This window comes from Phyllobates terribilis, unplaced genomic scaffold, assembly GCF_046119375.1.
Source record: "Phyllobates terribilis strain yellow unplaced genomic scaffold, ASM4611937v1 Scaffold_434__1_contigs__length_1565206, whole genome shotgun sequence".
Classification (NCBI taxonomy): domain Eukaryota; kingdom Metazoa; phylum Chordata; class Amphibia; order Anura; family Dendrobatidae; genus Phyllobates; species Phyllobates terribilis.
Window position 1 is genome coordinate 485,120 of NW_027363194.1, and position 19,688 is coordinate 504,807.

Sequence of the window (19,688 nt, forward strand, 5' to 3'; positions counted from 1 at the left end):
AAAGTTGCAGAAGCCAGATTACAAGCTCATTTTGGTTCAACTTCAGCAACTGTGCATTGCATTGCCATGTAATGTGATGCAATGCTATCTTTCTAGCTCTCCCTTTTTACTTCCTTTTGGATAAACAGACATATTAGGCAAGCATTTTGGAGCTTTCACCTAAATAACTACAGGTGGTGAGATAAGCTGCACAATATAATTGACCTTTCAGTATATTGTTGCACACACACCATCTATTTAGCAAATGCCCTTGTTATCAACAGCAGCCTTTTAAACTCACCTGAGCTAACAGGTATGTGCGCTGGTTACTCTGCTGCGCTTAAAATTTCTTTTTTGGTTTGCTACAATGCCTTTTCTGAAACGTTGTCTCCTTCTGCTGGAACACTGACTTCTTTCATTTAATGCCTGCAGACTATAAAAGAGAACCCAACCCAAAAAGTTTGGTTGATTAGTCTGTGGCATTCTGTTAAACTGTTGCTTATGGCGGTCTCTGTGAGCTTCTCAGCGACATTCAGCCAGCCAGGTATCCTGCCTGCAGTAGATGGAATGTGGCAATGGAACGCTGGCTGCGCGTGTCATAATAGGCTCTGAGCCTTTATATACCTGTGCACAGCAGCAGCCACCTTCAGTCTGCTGCTGGACAGCCAGCAGCAGCAGCAGCAGGAGAGGTATGTAATCAGGAGCCCTCCTGCTAAGGGTAGACAGCTGCTCGTTCCACCCCACCCCCCGCCTTAATTGGTTCTCCTCCCTTCCAACGGTGTTGAGGCGGGTGGGAACAGCAGGGGGTGAAGGTGCTGTGTTTAAAGAGGTGGAGTTATGCAGATCTAAAACGCGTGGATTGCAGCAGCAGCAAGCCGAAAAGTGCAGGCATGTAAGGGATCTAGAGGTTGACAACATGTCTTCTTAACGGGAGTCCAGGAGCTCATCTCCACAAATGGACTTTTCAGGATCCTTGGGTGGCTCCGTAGTTTGAAACCAATTCTGGTTATCGCTTCTCGGCCTTTTGGCTAAGATCAAGTGTAGTATCTGTTCTTATCAGTTTAATATCTGATACGTCCCCTATCTGGGGACCATATATTAAATGGATTTTTAGAACAGGGAGATGGAAAAAGAGCTTGCTCTGTCCACTCCACGCATTGACCTGGTATTGCAGTATCTCCAGGACCGGTGCACCCCTTCTTTAATGCAGTTTCTAAAATCAGAAAGAATTGAATTCAATGTTTTTTGTTCATTTTGCTTGTTTGTCGGATTTTGGGATGGACTCTTTGGCTTTGCTTTTCTTCTCCTCATTGGATTTTTCATGTTCAAAGTTGCAGAAGCCAGATTACAAGCTCATTTTGGTTCAACTTCAGCAACTGTGCATTGCATTGCCATGTAATGTGATGCAATGCTATCTTTCTAGCTCTCCCTTTTTACTTCCTTTTGGATAAACAGACATATTAGGCAAGCATTTTGGAGCTTTCACCTAAATAACTACAGGTGGTGAGATAAGCTGCACAATATAATTGACCTTTCAGTATATTGTTGCACACACACCATCTATTTAGCAAATGCCCTTGTTATCAACAGCAGCCTTTTAAACTCACCTGAGCTAACAGGTATGTGCGCTGGTTACTCTGCTGCGCTTAAAATTTCTTTTTTGGTTTGCTACAATGCCTTTTCTGAAACGTTGTCTCCTTCTGCTGGAACACTGACTTCTTTCATTTAATGCCTGCAGACTATAAAAGAGAACCCAACCCAAAAAGTTTGGTTGATTAGTCTGTGGCATTCTGTTAAACTGTTGCTTATGGCGGTCTCTGTGAGCTTCTCAGCGACATTCAGCCAGCCAGGTATCCTGCCTGCAGTAGATGGAATGTGGCAATGGAACGCTGGCTGCGCGTGTCATAATAGGCTCTGAGCCTTTATATACCTGTGCACAGCAGCAGCCACCTTCAGTCTGCTGCTGGACAGCCAGCAGCAGCAGCAGCAGGAGAGGTATGTAATCAGGAGCCCTCCTGCTAAGGGTAGACAGCTGCTCGTTCCACCCCACCCCCCGCCTTAATTGGTTCTCCTCCCTTCCAACGGTGTTGAGGCGGGTGGGAACAGCAGGGGGTGAAGGTGCTGTGTTTAAAGAGGTGGAGTTATGCAGATCTAAAACGCGTGGATTGCAGCAGCAGCAAGCCGAAAAGTGCAGGCATGTAAGGGATCTAGAGGTTGACAACATGTCTTCTTAACGGGAGTCCAGGAGCTCATCTCCACAAATGGACTTTTCAGGATCCTTGGGTGGCTCCGTAGTTTGAAACCAATTCTGGTTATCGCTTCTCGGCCTTTTGGCTAAGATCAAGTGTAGTATCTGTTCTTATCAGTTTAATATCTGATACGTCCCCTATCTGGGGACCATATATTAAATGGATTTTTAGAACAGGGAGATGGAAAAAGAGCTTGCTCTGTCCACTCCACGCATTGACCTGGTATTGCAATATCTCCAGGACCGGTGCACCCCTTCTTTAATGCAGTTTCTAAAATCAGAAAGAATTTAATTCAATGTTTTTTGTTCATTTTGCTTGTTTGTCGGATTTTGGGATGGACTCTTTGGCTTTGCTTTTCTTCTCCTCATTGGATTTTTCATGTTCAAAGTTGCAGAAGCCAGATTACAAGCTCATTTTGGTTCAACTTCAGCAACTGTGCATTGCATTGCCATGTAATGTGATGCAATGCTATCTTTCTAGCTCTCCCTTTTTACTTCCTTTTGGATAAACAGACATATTAGGCAAGCATTTTGGAGCTTTCACCTAAATAACTACAGGTGGTGAGATAAGCTGCACAATATAATTGACCTTTCAGTATATTGTTGCACACACACCATCTATTTAGCAAATGCCCTTGTTATCAACAGCAGCCTTTTAAACTCACCTGAGCTAACAGGTATGTGCGCTGGTTACTCTGCTGCGCTTAAAATTTCTTTTTTGGTTTGCTACAATGCCTTTTCTGAAACGTTGTCTCCTTCTGCTGGAACACTGACTTCTTTCATTTAATGCCTGCAGACTATAAAAGAGAACCCAACCCAAAAAGTTTGGTTGATTAGTCTGTGGCATTCTGTTAAACTGTTGCTTATGGCGGTCTCTGTGAGCTTCTCAGCGACATTCAGCCAGCCAGGTATCCTGCCTGCAGTAGATGGAATGTGGCAATGGAACGCTGGCTGCGCGTGTCATAATAGGCTCTGAGCCTTTATATACCTGTGCACAGCAGCAGCCACCTTCAGTCTGCTGCTGGACAGCCAGCAGCAGCAGCAGCAGGAGAGGTATGTAATCAGGAGCCCTCCTGCTAAGGGTAGACAGCTGCTCGTTCCACCCCACCCCCCGCCTTAATTGGTTCTCCTCCCTTCCAACGGTGTTGAGGCGGGTGGGAACAGCAGGGGGTGAAGGTGCTGTGTTTAAAGAGGTGGAGTTATGCAGATCTAAAACGCGTGGATTGCAGCAGCAGCAAGCCGAAAAGTGCAGGCATGTAAGGGATCTAGAGGTTGACAACATGTCTTCTTAACGGGAGTCCAGGAGCTCATCTCCACAAATGGACTTTTCAGGATCCTTGGGTGGCTCCGTAGTTTGAAACCAATTCTGGTTATCGCTTCTCGGCCTTTTGGCTTCGATCTTACAGCTTGTCTGTTTGGTTGTTGTCTATCTGGGTGCTTCCGGTACCCTCTCTCTCGGCCTGGGGGGATCGTTCCTCTTCGGAGGGACTTCACCCCCCTGCTGCTATAGGGAGAGAGGCTTAGTCCGGGAGCAACGGGAAGTGATCCCCTAAAAAGGCATATGCCTTTTTTTTCTTTCCGTAGTTGGCGTACTTTTTTTGGAAGAGATGCCGGCTGTGCTGTCATATGCATCGGGTGAACCCCGGATGAGAAATACAGTGCGAATTGACGTTTTGGAGAAGTTTCGCTGTGAGAAAAACATCCAGTATGTTTGCAACATCATCCTTCTTGGACTTCTGGGATTTAGTAGAGAGGACATCTTCTGCTTCCAGGACAACGAATCGAAAGGTACCTACACCATCACTTTTAGGAGTCAAGGGTGCTGCCAACAACTGGTCCAGAAAGTGAACGAAAATAGCCACATGGACGAAATGGAAGGTTTGATTTTTTCCTTATTATTTGTTTATGAAGAAGTCCAGATTGTGGTTCACTTCCCTAACCCTTTTGTGGAAGTGCTGGATATTTTGACTTTCTTGCGTCGCTATTGCGATGACGTGTCCTTTTTAGGAAAAATTAAAAATGCAGTTAATTTTTGGTGTGGGAAGCGGAGGTTCCTGGCACGATTAAAGAAGGATCCAACGGGAGTCGGAGGAACACAGCACCCTCCCTCCACCTTCACAATCGGGAAGAGCCGAGGATACCTCTTCTATCAAGGTATGCCCTTGTATTGTAGGAATTGTGGCACAATGGGGCATACCCAAGACGCTTGCCAGGAGAGGAGGGCTGCCCGTTGTAATAATTGCAGCCAGTATGGACACTTGACGAAAGACTGTCCTCACAAGAAACAGTGTAATCTGTGCGGGGAGGATGGACATGTATTCCGGAGTTGCCCCCAGAGAACCAAGGTACGGACATATGCAGAGGCAACTGGGGGTCCCTGGCGAAGACAATCTCTAGCTCGCCCCTCAGTGTCCGTCGGGGAGGATCCCCTTGACAGGACTGAGCTAAGCTCTACTGGCCCCTCTGTAGTGGAGGTGGCAAAGAAGAAGCCCCCGCAAAAAGGGGACTATGGGCGGTCCGTCCAGGGACCGGAGCAGGGATGCTCTTCTGTTCGGGAGGGTGTCTCTGTGTCGATGGCCCCTGAAGATGTGTGTGTTTCTGGTGTGCTGGAGCAGGGTGCCCCCAGTATGTTGGCACTGGTGGGCCCTGCTGCGAAGGCCCCAGATGCTATTCAAGTGTCGAGCCAGCAGGACGCAGTGTGTTTTTCCCTAGGTGACGACCTCGAGAAGAGAGACCATGAGGCAGTAGTGGGAGAAGATTGCACTAGTGACCTACCTGAACCCAGCGGGAAAAAGATGCGTGCGGATGTCTGTCCGGATTCACCGGATGTTTCCTTGGGTGTCGGTGATTTGTGGCTGCAGGGAGCAGGAGCTGGATACCCGGTCACTGCCTCGGATCCAATGAACATTTCCTTTTCCCCGGAGTCAGGGATCTTGGAGGCACTGTTGGATCATAGTCCTGAACAGGTCAAGATGATTCTGGATGACTCCCTCCCACCTTGACTTTAATGCCGTCCATAAAATGCCTCTCACTGAATGTGAGATCTTTAAAGAGCCCTGTTCGCAGGGCTGCTCTTTTTCAATATTTAGAGACTTTAGACTTTGATGTGTGTTTATTGCAGGAATGTGGACTACAACACTCAATTAATTATGACGAGCTTAAAAAGGATTGGAAGTCGGGACCGTCAGTGTGGTCCGGCTCAAATGTGAATAGGTCTGCTGGAGTGGGTTTGCTCTGTCGTGGTAATAACATCGTGTTTTCCTCTGTTACAGAGATTACACCAGGCAGGGCAATGTTAGTACATTTGCATATTAATAATTTTAGTTTTCGCATAATTAATGTGTATGCTCCTCCCGACAAGCAAGAGCGCATCCAATTGTTTGAAATTTTGCCTGTATTTTGTGTTGGGTCTTCTCCCCTCCTGATAGGTGGGGATTTCAACTGCCTTAGTGTCGGCGAACAACGAGTAGGAGGGGACCCTCTCCGTAAGTTGGATAAGTCATGTTTTCTGCTAAAAAATTTTCAAACTGATTTTAAGCTATGCGATGCCTGGAGGTCTCTTTCACCGACGGACCCTGGATTTACATGGTCCGGTCGGGGAGTGGCCTCTAGGATCGATTTTATGTTTTTATCTGTGGATTTTAAGCCGGTGATGTTTGATCTAATGTCTAATTTATTTTCCGATCACAAAATGTTAAAATTACAGTTAGAATACCAAGGAGAGCAGAGAATAAACAAAGGACTGTGGCGTTTGGGGACACATCTGCTGGAGGATCCTCAGATAAGGTCGGATTTTTGTACAGCCTACCAGGAATGGAGACAACATAGGCCTCCTTATATAAAAATGTTGTCTTGGTGGGAAAAGATTAAAAATAAAATTAGGCTTTTTTTTATCACGGCAGGGAGGAAGAAATCAAGACAGAAAAAACAATTTTTCTCAAATCTAAATACTAGGCTGCAGACACTTTATAAATTTAAAGAGATTGGGTTGGAGGTGGAGGAAGACATTGTCAGCCTAAAAGCAGAAATACATACACTTTTGGAGCAGAAGGGGAGAGAGGTTATTTTTAATTCAAAGGTAAAGCAGTTAGAAGAAGATGAAAAATGTACACGCTTCTTTTTTAAAAAAGCAATGGAGAGGAAAGATGCGATTACTTGTTTAGGTGAAGAATCCACTATACAGGGCATGAAGAACGTGGCTTTTGATTTTTACCGACTCCTTTTTAGTGAGAAAAGTGTGGATGATTCCTTTTTACAAGATGCTCTTAATGTCCTAGATTTTAAGTTGAATCAGTCAGATCAGGAGTTTTTAATACGGGATTTTAGCTTAGAGGAACTTTTTAACATTTTTAAAAGTTTTTCAAAGGGCAAAGCTCCGGGAGCAGACGGTCTCCCCGTCGAATTTTATCTGACTTTCTGGGATATTTTAAAGGATGATCTTTTAGCACTTTTTAAGGAGGTTTTTAAGTGTAAACGGTTGCCCAAGGGATGGAGGAGGGGAATAGTGTCCTTGATCTTTAAAAAGAAAGGGGCTCGTGAGGACCTTGCAAATTGGAGGCCTATCACCCTCCTCAACATGGATTATAAAGTATTAGCCAAATTTATTGCATGCCGGCTTAAAATGATAATTGATAAGTTGATACAACCAGAACAAGTTTGTGGTGTACCGGGAAGGAGTATTGCGGAGGTGTTAAATGTCATAAGAGATGCAATATGGTATACTAGGGATCGTGGTCAGAATTTAGCCCTGTTGGCGCTGGACTTTGAGAAGGCGTTCGACAGGGTATCGCACAAGTATCTTTTTAGTGTTTTAAAGAAGATGGCGATCCCGGATTTTATCATGTCTCTAATTAAGATTTTGTATAAAGATTCATATTGTCAAATCTCTGTTAATGGCTTCTTAACAGGTGAAATACCGCTGGAATCCGGAGTGAAGCAGGGCTGCCCTTTGTCCCCGATCCTGTTTATTTGTGCTATGGAGCCTTTATTATGCCAAATTAGGAAAGATAAAGTGATCCGTGGGGTCCCTGTTCCGGGTGGAGGGGGGGCCCAAATTAAAGTCTTCGGGTATATGGACGATGTTACTGCCATCTGCACGGATCCTGCTTCCCTCCGGAGGGTGGTGAGGTGTACCAGTTTTTTTAGTCAGGCTTCAGGTTTTAAGTTGAATTTTAATAAAACTGAGTGTTTGACAATTGGTTCCTGGGATACAGTGGACCTACCAGCAGTCAAAATGAAGTGTGATAAAGTTAAAATTTTGGGCATTACTTTTAATAAAGAAAATGACGGGGTTGTGAGTTGGGGGGAGGTCCAGGAGAAAATGGTGAAGAAACTATCCTTTTGGAATTTGCGTAGTTTGTCAATCGAAGGGAAAGTTCTAATTATTAAGTCTGTATTATTGCCAATGATGTTATATGTTGCAATTGTGTACCCTCCCTCCGACTTAATGCTCAAAAAGCTGACTCGCTGCATGTTTATATTTATTTGGGGCTCGAAGATGGAAAAAGTAAAACGCACAGAAATGTATAAAAGGCATCAAAATGGTGGAAAGGATGTCCCGGATTTGAGCATGTTTTTGTATATAAATTTCTTCTGTTTCTGTTTTAAGCTTCTTAATTCTAACAGTGTTTTTAGTCTGTTTTTAAAATATACTTGTGGTTATGTTTTTAAGAGATGGCTACGGCCATCCTTATCTTCGCCTGTTTTATTATGTCCCCCAAAGCATCTTATCATCTTAGAGAAAGTATGTAGAAATTATAAATTAAGAGACTTGGATACTGATATTCTTCAAGACCGAAGGAAATTGATAACTCATCTGAGAAGGGAAGAAAGAGTATCTGAAGTAATCAACTTTTCCTGGAGCAGATCCAAGCGAGTCTGGAGGAATGTGTTTGGAAAGTTTCTCGCAAATATTCATAAAGACCTTGCCTGGATGTCCGTCCACCAGTGCCTCCCAACTAGAGACTTTCAGCACAGGAGAGGCCTGGCGGCGCGGGCAAAATGTCCTAGAGACTCGTGTGGAAGTGATGAGACGGTTTTACATCTGTTTTGGAACTGTTTTTATGCGCAAGAACTTTGGCGGAGACTGGGGGTGCTTTTGAAATGGGTTTGTGGTCTGAAAGACTTTTGTCACGAATATGTTTTATACGGACTTTTTAATTGCCCAACTTTACATCAAACCAAAATATGCTGGTGTATAATAAATTGTGCAAAAAGTGCTATGTGGAAAGTGAGGAATATTTTGTTGTTCAAACGTGACTGTATTTCCATCAATGATTGTATTAGAATGGTTTTTAGCGAAATGTATATTTATTATTTGAAAGATGTCAAAGATGTGGGTAAACACGAAGCGAATAGAAGATGGTGTTTTTACATGTGGAATACTATTTTGTACTAATAATATCTGTGGAAAGAGCTCTATTAACGCTGTAAATAAGAATAATGTGTTTTTGTACTTTTTTATATCTGAATAAATTTATGTTGAAACCTTATCTGTTCTTATCAGTTTAATATCTGATACGTCCCCTATCTGGGGACCATATATTAAATGGATTTTTAGAACAGGGAGATGGAAAAAGAGCTTGCTCTGTCCACTCCACGCATTGACCTGGTATTGCAGTATCTCCAGGACCGGTGCACCCCTTCTTTAATGCAGTTTCTAAAATCAGAAAGAATTGAATTCAATGTTTTTTGTTCATTTTGCTTGTTTGTCGGATTTTGGGATGGACTCTTTGGCTTTGCTTTTCTTCTCCTCATTGGATTTTTCATGTTCAAAGTTGCAGAAGCCAGATTACAAGCTCATTTTGGTTCAACTTCAGCAACTGTGCATTGCATTGCCATGTAATGTGATGCAATGCTATCTTTCTAGCTCTCCCTTTTTACTTCCTTTTGGATAAACAGACATATTAGGCAAGCATTTTGGAGCTTTCACCTAAATAACTACAGGTGGTGAGATAAGCTGCACAATATAATTGACCTTTCAGTATATTGTTGCACACACACCATCTATTTAGCAAATGCCCTTGTTATCAACAGCAGCCTTTTAAACTCACCTGAGCTAACAGGTATGTGCGCTGGTTACTCTGCTGCGCTTAAAATTTCTTTTTTGGTTTGCTACAATGCCTTTTCTGAAACGTTGTCTCCTTCTGCTGGAACACTGACTTCTTTCATTTAATGCCTGCAGACTATAAAAGAGAACCCAACCCAAAAAGTTTGGTTGATTAGTCTGTGGCATTCTGTTAAACTGTTGCTTATGGCGGTCTCTGTGAGCTTCTCAGCGACATTCAGCCAGCCAGGTATCCTGCCTGCAGTAGATGGAATGTGGCAATGGAACGCTGGCTGCGCGTGTCATAATAGGCTCTGAGCCTTTATATACCTGTGCACAGCAGCAGCCACCTTCAGTCTGCTGCTGGACAGCCAGCAGCAGCAGCAGCAGGAGAGGTATGTAATCAGGAGCCCTCCTGCTAAGGGTAGACAGCTGCTCGTTCCACCCCACCCCCCGCCTTAATTGGTTCTCCTCCCTTCCAACGGTGTTGAGGCGGGTGGGAACAGCAGGGGGTGAAGGTGCTGTGTTTAAAGAGGTGGAGTTATGCAGATCTAAAACGCGTGGATTGCAGCAGCAGCAAGCCGAAAAGTGCAGGCATGTAAGGGATCTAGAGGTTGACAACATGTCTTCTTAACGGGAGTCCAGGAGCTCATCTCCACAAATGGACTTTTCAGGATCCTTGGGTGGCTCCGTAGTTTGAAACCAATTCTGGTTATCGCTTCTCGGCCTTTTGGCTAAGATCAAGTGTAGTATCTGTTCTTATCAGTTTAATATCTGATACGTCCCCTATCTGGGGACCATATATTAAATGGATTTTTAGAACAGGGAGATGGAAAAAGAGCTTGCTCTGTCCACTCCACGCATTGACCTGGTATTGCAGTATCTCCAGGACCGGTGCACCCCTTCTTTAATGCAGTTTCTAAAATCAGAAAGAATTGAATTCAATGTTTTTTGTTCATTTTGCTTGTTTGTCGGATTTTGGGATGGACTCTTTGGCTTTGCTTTTCTTCTCCTCAATGGATTTTTCATGTTCAAAGTTGCAGAAGCCAGATTACAAGCTCATTTTGGTTCAACTTCAGCAACTGTGCATTGCATTGCCATGTAATGTGATGCAATGCTATCTTTCTAGCTCTCCCTTTTTACTTCCTTTTGGATAAACAGACATATTAGGCAAGCATTTTGGAGCTTTCACCTAAATAACTACAGGTGGTGAGATAAGCTGCACAATATAATTGACCTTTCAGTATATTGTTGCACACACACCATCTATTTAGCAAATGCCCTTGTTATCAACAGCAGCCTTTTAAACTCACCTGAGCTAACAGGTATGTGCGCTGGTTACTCTGCTGCGCTTAAAATTTCTTTTTTGGTTTGCTACAATGCCTTTTCTGAAACGTTGTCTCCTTCTGCTGGAACACTGACTTCTTTCATTTAATGCCTGCAGACTATAAAAGAGAACCCAACCCAAAAAGTTTGGTTGATTAGTCTGTGGCATTCTGTTAAACTGTTGCTTATGGCGGTCTCTGTGAGCTTCTCAGCGACATTCAGCCAGCCAGGTATCCTGCCTGCAGTAGATGGAATGTGGCAATGGAACGCTGGCTGCGCGTGTCATAATAGGCTCTGAGCCTTTATATACCTGTGCACAGCAGCAGCCACCTTCAGTCTGCTGCTGGACAGCCAGCAGCAGCAGCAGCAGGAGAGGTATGTAATCAGGAGCCCTCCTGCTAAGGGTAGACAGCTGCTCGTTCCACCCCACCCCCCGCCTTAATTGGTTCTCCTCCCTTCCAACGGTGTTGAGGCGGGTGGGAACAGCAGGGGGTGAAGGTGCTGTGTTTAAAGAGGTGGAGTTATGCAGATCTAAAACGCGTGGATTGCAGCAGCAGCAAGCCGAAAAGTGCAGGCATGTAAGGGATCTAGAGGTTGACAACATGTCTTCTTAACGGGAGTCCAGGAGCTCATCTCCACAAATGGACTTTTCAGGATCCTTGGGTGGCTCCGTAGTTTGAAACCAATTCTGGTTATCGCTTCTCGGCCTTTTGGCTTCGATCTTACAGCTTGTCTGTTTGGTTGTTGTCTATCTGGGTGCTTCCGGTACCCTCTCTCTCGGCCTGGGGGGATCGTTCCTCTTCGGAGGGACTTCACCCCCCTGCTGCTATAGGGAGAGAGGCTTAGTCCGGGAGCAACGGGAAGTGATCCCCTAAAAAGGCATATGCCTTTTTTTTCTTTCCGTAGTTGGCGTACTTTTTTTGGAAGAGATGCCGGCTGTGCTGTCATATGCATCGGGTGAACCCCGGATGAGAAATACAGTGCGAATTGACGTTTTGGAGAAGTTTCGCTGTGAGAAAAACATCCAGTATGTTTGCAACATCATCCTTCTTGGACTTCTGGGATTTAGTAGAGAGGACATCTTCTGCTTCCAGGACAACGAATCGAAAGGTACCTACACCATCACTTTTAGGAGTCAAGGGTGCTGCCAACAACTGGTCCAGAAAGTGAACGAAAATAGCCACATGGACGAAATGGAAGGTTTGATTTTTTCCTTATTATTTGTTTATGAAGAAGTCCAGATTGTGGTTCACTTCCCTAACCCTTTTGTGGAAGTGCTGGATATTTTGACTTTCTTGCGTCGCTATTGCGATGACGTGTCCTTTTTAGGAAAAATTAAAAATGCAGTTAATTTTTGGTGTGGGAAGCGGAGGTTCCTGGCACGATTAAAGAAGGATCCAACGGGAGTCGGAGGAACACAGCACCCTCCCTCCACCTTCACAATCGGGAAGAGCCGAGGATACCTCTTCTATCAAGGTATGCCCTTGTATTGTAGGAATTGTGGCACAATGGGGCATACCCAAGACGCTTGCCAGGAGAGGAGGGCTGCCCGTTGTAATAATTGCAGCCAGTATGGACACTTGACGAAAGACTGTCCTCACAAGAAACAGTGTAATCTGTGCGGGGAGGATGGACATGTATTCCGGAGTTGCCCCCAGAGAACCAAGGTACGGACATATGCAGAGGCAACTGGGGGTCCCTGGCGAAGACAATCTCTAGCTCGCCCCTCAGTGTCCGTCGGGGAGGATCCCCTTGACAGGACTGAGCTAAGCTCTACTGGCCCCTCTGTAGTGGAGGTGGCAAAGAAGAAGCCCCCGCAAAAAGGGGACTATGGGCGGTCCGTCCAGGGACCGGAGCAGGGATGCTCTTCTGTTCGGGAGGGTGTCTCTGTGTCGATGGCCCCTGAAGATGTGTGTGTTTCTGGTGTGCTGGAGCAGGGTGCCCCCAGTATGTTGGCACTGGTGGGCCCTGCTGCGAAGGCCCCAGATGCTATTCAAGTGTCGAGCCAGCAGGACGCAGTGTGTTTTTCCCTAGGTGACGACCTCGAGAAGAGAGACCATGAGGCAGTAGTGGGAGAAGATTGCACTAGTGACCTACCTGAACCCAGCGGGAAAAAGATGCGTGCGGATGTCTGTCCGGATTCACCGGATGTTTCCTTGGGTGTCGGTGATTTGTGGCTGCAGGGAGCAGGAGCTGGATACCCGGTCACTGCCTCGGATCCAATGAACATTTCCTTTTCCCCGGAGTCAGGGATCTTGGAGGCACTGTTGGATCATAGTCCTGAACAGGTCAAGATGATTCTGGATGACTCCCTCCCACCTTGACTTTAATGCCGTCCATAAAATGCCTCTCACTGAATGTGAGATCTTTAAAGAGCCCTGTTCGCAGGGCTGCTCTTTTTCAATATTTAGAGACTTTAGACTTTGATGTGTGTTTATTGCAGGAATGTGGACTACAACACTCAATTAATTATGACGAGCTTAAAAAGGATTGGAAGTCGGGACCGTCAGTGTGGTCCGGCTCAAATGTGAATAGGTCTGCTGGAGTGGGTTTGCTCTGTCGTGGTAATAACATCGTGTTTTCCTCTGTTACAGAGATTACACCAGGCAGGGCAATGTTAGTACATTTGCATATTAATAATTTTAGTTTTCGCATAATTAATGTGTATGCTCCTCCCGACAAGCAAGAGCGCATCCAATTGTTTGAAATTTTGCCTGTATTTTGTGTTGGGTCTTCTCCCCTCCTGATAGGTGGGGATTTCAACTGCCTTAGTGTCGGCGAACAACGAGTAGGAGGGGACCCTCTCCGTAAGTTGGATAAGTCATGTTTTCTGCTAAAAAATTTTCAAACTGATTTTAAGCTATGCGATGCCTGGAGGTCTCTTTCACCGACGGACCCTGGATTTACATGGTCCGGTCGGGGAGTGGCCTCTAGGATCGATTTTATGTTTTTATCTGTGGATTTTAAGCCGGTGATGTTTGATCTAATGTCTAATTTATTTTCCGATCACAAAATGTTAAAATTACAGTTAGAATACCAAGGAGAGCAGAGAATAAACAAAGGACTGTGGCGTTTGGGGACACATCTGCTGGAGGATCCTCAGATAAGGTCGGATTTTTGTACAGCCTACCAGGAATGGAGACAACATAGGCCTCCTTATATAAAAATGTTGTCTTGGTGGGAAAAGATTAAAAATAAAATTAGGCTTTTTTTTATCACGGCAGGGAGGAAGAAATCAAGACAGAAAAAACAATTTTTCTCAAATCTAAATACTAGGCTGCAGACACTTTATAAATTTAAAGAGATTGGGTTGGAGGTGGAGGAAGACATTGTCAGCCTAAAAGCAGAAATACATACACTTTTGGAGCAGAAGGGGAGAGAGGTTATTTTTAATTCAAAGGTAAAGCAGTTAGAAGAAGATGAAAAATGTACACGCTTCTTTTTTAAAAAAGCAATGGAGAGGAAAGATGCGATTACTTGTTTAGGTGAAGAATCCACTATACAGGGCATGAAGAACGTGGCTTTTGATTTTTACCGACTCCTTTTTAGTGAGAAAAGTGTGGATGATTCCTTTTTACAAGATGCTCTTAATGTCCTAGATTTTAAGTTGAATCAGTCAGATCAGGAGTTTTTAATACGGGATTTTAGCTTAGAGGAACTTTTTAACATTTTTAAAAGTTTTTCAAAGGGCAAAGCTCCGGGAGCAGACGGTCTCCCCGTCGAATTTTATCTGACTTTCTGGGATATTTTAAAGGATGATCTTTTAGCACTTTTTAAGGAGGTTTTTAAGTGTAAACGGTTGCCCAAGGGATGGAGGAGGGGAATAGTGTCCTTGATCTTTAAAAAGAAAGGGGCTCGTGAGGACCTTGCAAATTGGAGGCCTATCACCCTCCTCAACATGGATTATAAAGTATTAGCCAAATTTATTGCATGCCGGCTTAAAATGATAATTGATAAGTTGATACAACCAGAACAAGTTTGTGGTGTACCGGGAAGGAGTATTGCGGAGGTGTTAAATGTCATAAGAGATGCAATATGGTATACTAGGGATCGTGGTCAGAATTTAGCCCTGTTGGCGCTGGACTTTGAGAAGGCGTTCGACAGGGTATCGCACAAGTATCTTTTTAGTGTTTTAAAGAAGATGGCGATCCCGGATTTTATCATGTCTCTAATTAAGATTTTGTATAAAGATTCATATTGTCAAATCTCTGTTAATGGCTTCTTAACAGGTGAAATACCGCTGGAATCCGGAGTGAAGCAGGGCTGCCCTTTGTCCCCGATCCTGTTTATTTGTGCTATGGAGCCTTTATTATGCCAAATTAGGAAAGATAAAGTGATCCGTGGGGTCCCTGTTCCGGGTGGAGGGGGGGCCCAAATTAAAGTCTTCGGGTATATGGACGATGTTACTGCCATCTGCACGGATCCTGCTTCCCTCCGGAGGGTGGTGAGGTGTACCAGTTTTTTTAGTCAGGCTTCAGGTTTTAAGTTGAATTTTAATAAAACTGAGTGTTTGACAATTGGTTCCTGGGATACAGTGGACCTACCAGCAGTCAAAATGAAGTGTGATAAAGTTAAAATTTTGGGCATTACTTTTAATAAAGAAAATGACGGGGTTGTGAGTTGGGGGGAGGTCCAGGAGAAAATGGTGAAGAAACTATCCTTTTGGAATTTGCGTAGTTTGTCAATCGAAGGGAAAGTTCTAATTATTAAGTCTGTATTATTGCCAATGATGTTATATGTTGCAATTGTGTACCCTCCCTCCGACTTAATGCTCAAAAAGCTGACTCGCTGCATGTTTATATTTATTTGGGGCTCGAAGATGGAAAAAGTAAAACGCACAGAAATGTATAAAAGGCATCAAAATGGTGGAAAGGATGTCCCGGATTTGAGCATGTTTTTGTATATAAATTTCTTCTGTTTCTGTTTTAAGCTTCTTAATTCTAACAGTGTTTTTAGTCTGTTTTTAAAATATACTTGTGGTTATGTTTTTAAGAGATGGCTACGGCCATCCTTATCTTCGCCTGTTTTATTATGTCCCCCAAAGCATCTTATCATCTTAGAGAAAGTATGTAGAAATTATAAATTAAGAGACTTGGATACTGATATTCTTCAAGACCGAAGGAAATTGATAACTCATCTGAGAAGGGAAGAAAGAGTATCTGAAGTAATCAACTTTTCCTGGAGCAGATCCAAGCGAGTCTGGAGGAATGTGTTTGGAAAGTTTCTCGCAAATATTCATAAAGACCTTGCCTGGATGTCCGTCCACCAGTGCCTCCCAACTAGAGACTTTCAGCACAGGAGAGGCCTGGCGGCGCCGGCAAAATGTCCTAGAGACTCGTGTGGAAGTGATGAGACGGTTTTACATCTGTTTTGGAACTGTTTTTATGCGCAAGAACTTTGGCGGAGACTGGGGGTGCTTTTGAAATGGGTTTGTGGTCTGAAAGACTTTTGTCACGAATATGTTTTATACGGACTTTTTAATTGCCCAACTTTACATCAAACCAAAATATGCTGGTGTATAATAAATTGTGCAAAAAGTGCTATGTGGAAAGTGAGGAATATTTTGTTGTTCAGACGTGACTGTATTTCCATCAATGATTGTATTAGAATGGTTTTTAGCGAAATGTATATTTATTATTTGAAAGATGTCAAAGATGTGGGTAAACACGAAGCGAATAGAAGATGGTGTTTTTACATGTGGAATACTATTTTGTACTAATAATATCTGTGGAAAGAGCTCTATTAACGCTGTAAATAAGAATAATGTGTTTTTGTACTTTTTTATATCTGAATAAATTTATGTTGAAACCTTATCTGTTCTTATCAGTTTAATATCTGATACGTCCCCTATCTGGGGACCATATATTAAATGGATTTTTAGAACAGGGAGATGGAAAAAGAGCTTGCTCTGTCCACTCCACGCATTGACCTGGTATTGCAGTATCTCCAGGACCGGTGCACCCCTTCTTTAATGCAGTTTCTAAAATCAGAAAGAATTGAATTCAATGTTTTTTGTTCATTTTGCTTGTTTGTCGGATTTTGGGATGGACTCTTTGGCTTTGCTTTTCTTCTCCTCATTGGATTTTTCATGTTCAAAGTTGCAGAAGCCAGATTACAAGCTCATTTTGGTTCAACTTCAGCAACTGTGCATTGCATTGCCATGTAATGTGATGCAATGCTATCTTTCTAGCTCTCCCTTTTTACTTCCTTTTGGATAAACAGACATATTAGGCAAGCATTTTGGAGCTTTCACCTAAATAACTACAGGTGGTGAGATAAGCTGCACAATATAATTGACCTTTCAGTATATTGTTGCACACACACCATCTATTTAGCAAATGCCCTTGTTATCAACAGCAGCCTTTTAAACTCACCTGAGCTAACAGGTATGTGCGCTGGTTACTCTGCTGCGCTTAAAATTTCTTTTTTGGTTTGCTACAATGCCTTTTCTGAAACGTTGTCTCCTTCTGCTGGAACACTGACTTCTTTCATTTAATGCCTGCAGACTATAAAAGAGAACCCAACCCAAAAAGTTTGGTTGATTAGTCTGTGGCATTCTGTTAAACTGTTGCTTATGGCGGTCTCTGTGAGCTTCTCAGCGACATTCAGCCAGCCAGGTATCCTGCCTGCAGTAGATGGAATGTGGCAATGGAACGCTGGCTGCGCGTGTCATAATAGGCTCTGAGCCTTTATATACCTGTGCACAGCAGCAGCCACCTTCAGTCTGCTGCTGGACAGCCAGCAGCAGCAGCAGCAGGAGAGGTATGTAATCAGGAGCCCTCCTGCTAAGGGTAGACAGCTGCTCGTTCCACCCCACCCCCCGCCTTAATTGGTTCTCCTCCCTTCCAACGGTGTTGAGGCGGGTGGGAACAGCAGGGGGTGAAGGTGCTGTGTTTAAAGAGGTGGAGTTATGCAGATCTAAAACGCGTGGATTGCAGCAGCAGCAAGCCGAAAAGTGCAGGCATGTAAGGGATCTAGAGGTTGACAACATGTCTTCTTAACGGGAGTCCAGGAGCTCATCTCCACAAATGGACTTTTCAGGATCCTTGGGTGGCTCCGTAGTTTGAAACCAATTCTGGTTATCGCTTCTCGGCCTTTTGGCTAAGATCAAGTGTAGTATCTGTTCTTATCAGTTTAATATCTGATACGTCCCCTATCTGGGGACCATATATTAAATGGATTTTTAGAACAGGGAGATGGAAAAAGAGCTTGCTCTGTCCACTCCACGCATTGACCTGGTATTGCAGTATCTCCAGGACCGGTGCACCCCTTCTTTAATGCAGTTTCTAAAATCAGAAAGAATTGAATTCAATGTTTTTTGTTCATTTTGCTTGTTTGTCGGATTTTGGGATGGACTCTTTGGCTTTGCTTTTCTTCTCCTCATTGGATTTTTCATGTTCAAAGTTGCAGAAGCCAGATTACAAGCTCATTTTGGTTCAACTTCAGCAACTGTGCATTGCATTGCCATGTAATGTGATGCAATGCTATCTTTCTAGCTCTCCCTTTTTACTTCCTTTTGGATAAACAGACATATTAGGCAAGCATTTTGGAGCTTTCACCTAAATAACTACAGGTGGTGAGATAAGCTGCACAATATAATTGACCTTTCAGTATATTGTTGCACACACACCATCTATTTAGCAAATGCCCTTGTTATCAAGAGCAGCCTTTTAAACTCACCTGAGCTAACAGGTATGTGCGCTGGTTACTCTGCTGCGCTTAAAATTTCTTTTTTGGTTTGCTACAATGCCTTTTCTGAAACGTTGTCTCCTTCTGCTGGAACACTGACTTCTTTCATTTAATGCCTGCAGACTATAAAAGAGAACCCAACCCAAAAAGTTTGGTTGATTAGTCTGTGGCATTCTGTTAAACTGTTGCTTATGGCGGTCTCTGTGAGCTTCTCAGCGACATTCAGCCAGCCAGGTATCCTGCCTGCAGTAGATGGAATGTGGCAATGGAACGCTGGCTGCGCGTGTCATAATAGGCTCTGAGCCTTTATTTACCTGTGCACAGCAGCAGCCACCTTCAGTCTGCTGCTGGACAGCCAGCAGCAGCAGCAGCAGGAGAGGTATGTAATCAGGAGCCCTCCTGCTAAGGGTAGACAGCTGCTCGTTCCACCCCACCCCCCGCCTTAATTGGTTCTCCTCCCTTCCAACGGTGTTGAGGCGGGTGGGAACAGCAGGGGGTGAAGGTGCTGTGTTTAAAGAGGTGAAGTTATGCAGATCTAAAACGCGTGGATTGCAGCAGCAGCAAGCCGAAAAGTGCAGGCATGTAAGGGATCTAGAGGTTGACAACATGTCTTCTTAACGGGAGTCCAGGAGCTCATCTCCACAAATGGACTTTTCAGGATCCTTGGGTGGCTCCGTAGTTTGAAACCAATTCTGGTTATCGCTTCTCGGCCTTTTGGCTAAGATCAAGTGTAGTATCTGTTCTTATCAGTTTAATATCTGATACGTCCCCTATCTGGGGACCATATATTAAATGGATTTTTAGAACAGGGAGATGGAAAAAGAGCTTGCTCTGTCCACTCCACGCATTGACCTGGTATTGCAGTATCTCCAGGACCGGTGCACCCCTTCTTTAATGCAGTTTCTAAAATCAGAAAGAATTGAATTCAATGTTTTTTGTTCATTTTGCTTGTTTGTCGGATTTTGGGATGGACTCTTTGGCTTTGCTTTTCTTCTCCTCATTGGATTTTTCATGTTCAAAGTTGCAGAAGCCAGATTACAAGCTCATTTTGGTTCAACTTCAGCAACTGTGCATTGCATTGCCATGTAATGTGATGCAATGCTATCTTTCTAGCTCTCCCTTTTTACTTCCTTTTGGATAAACAGACATATTAGGCAAGCATTTTGGAGCTTTCACCTAAATAACTACAGGTGGTGAGATAAGCTGCACAATATAATTGACCTTTCAGTATATTGTTGCACACACACCATCTATTTAGCAAATGCCCTTGTTATCAACAGCAGCCTTTTAAACTCACCTGAGCTAACAGGTATGTGCGCTGGTTACTCTGCTGCGCTTAAAATTTCTTTTTTGGTTTGCTACAATGCCTTTTCTGAAACGTTGTCTCCTTCTGCTGGAACA

At 43.8% G+C, this 19,688-nt stretch overlaps 7 non-coding genes across 7 annotated transcripts; all 7 read left to right on the forward strand.

The window, feature by feature from the left end:
- The first annotated feature begins 987 nt into the window (after positions 1 to 987).
- On the forward strand, positions 988 to 1,178 carry LOC141227999 (U2 spliceosomal RNA). Its single transcript, XR_012294927.1, has one exon. It is a non-coding gene; the product is annotated as a U2 spliceosomal RNA (small nuclear RNA).
- Positions 1,179 to 2,293: 1,115 nt separating this feature from the next.
- Positions 2,294 to 2,484, forward strand: LOC141227868 (U2 spliceosomal RNA). Its single transcript, XR_012294838.1, has one exon. It is a non-coding gene; the product is annotated as a U2 spliceosomal RNA (small nuclear RNA).
- A 6,204-nt stretch (positions 2,485 to 8,688) lies between these two features.
- LOC141227906 (U2 spliceosomal RNA) lies at positions 8,689 to 8,871 on the forward strand. Its single transcript, XR_012294870.1, has one exon. It is a non-coding gene; the product is annotated as a U2 spliceosomal RNA (small nuclear RNA).
- A 1,115-nt stretch (positions 8,872 to 9,986) lies between these two features.
- Positions 9,987 to 10,177, forward strand: LOC141228000 (U2 spliceosomal RNA). The gene has a single exon (XR_012294928.1). It is a non-coding gene; the product is annotated as a U2 spliceosomal RNA (small nuclear RNA).
- Positions 10,178 to 16,381: 6,204 nt separating this feature from the next.
- Positions 16,382 to 16,564, forward strand: LOC141227907 (U2 spliceosomal RNA). Its single transcript, XR_012294871.1, has one exon. It is a non-coding gene; the product is annotated as a U2 spliceosomal RNA (small nuclear RNA).
- Positions 16,565 to 17,679: 1,115 nt separating this feature from the next.
- Positions 17,680 to 17,870, forward strand: LOC141228001 (U2 spliceosomal RNA). The gene has a single exon (XR_012294929.1). It is a non-coding gene; the product is annotated as a U2 spliceosomal RNA (small nuclear RNA).
- Positions 17,871 to 18,985: 1,115 nt separating this feature from the next.
- LOC141228002 (U2 spliceosomal RNA) lies at positions 18,986 to 19,176 on the forward strand. Its single transcript, XR_012294930.1, has one exon. It is a non-coding gene; the product is annotated as a U2 spliceosomal RNA (small nuclear RNA).
- Positions 19,177 to 19,688: the final 512 nt, after the last annotated feature.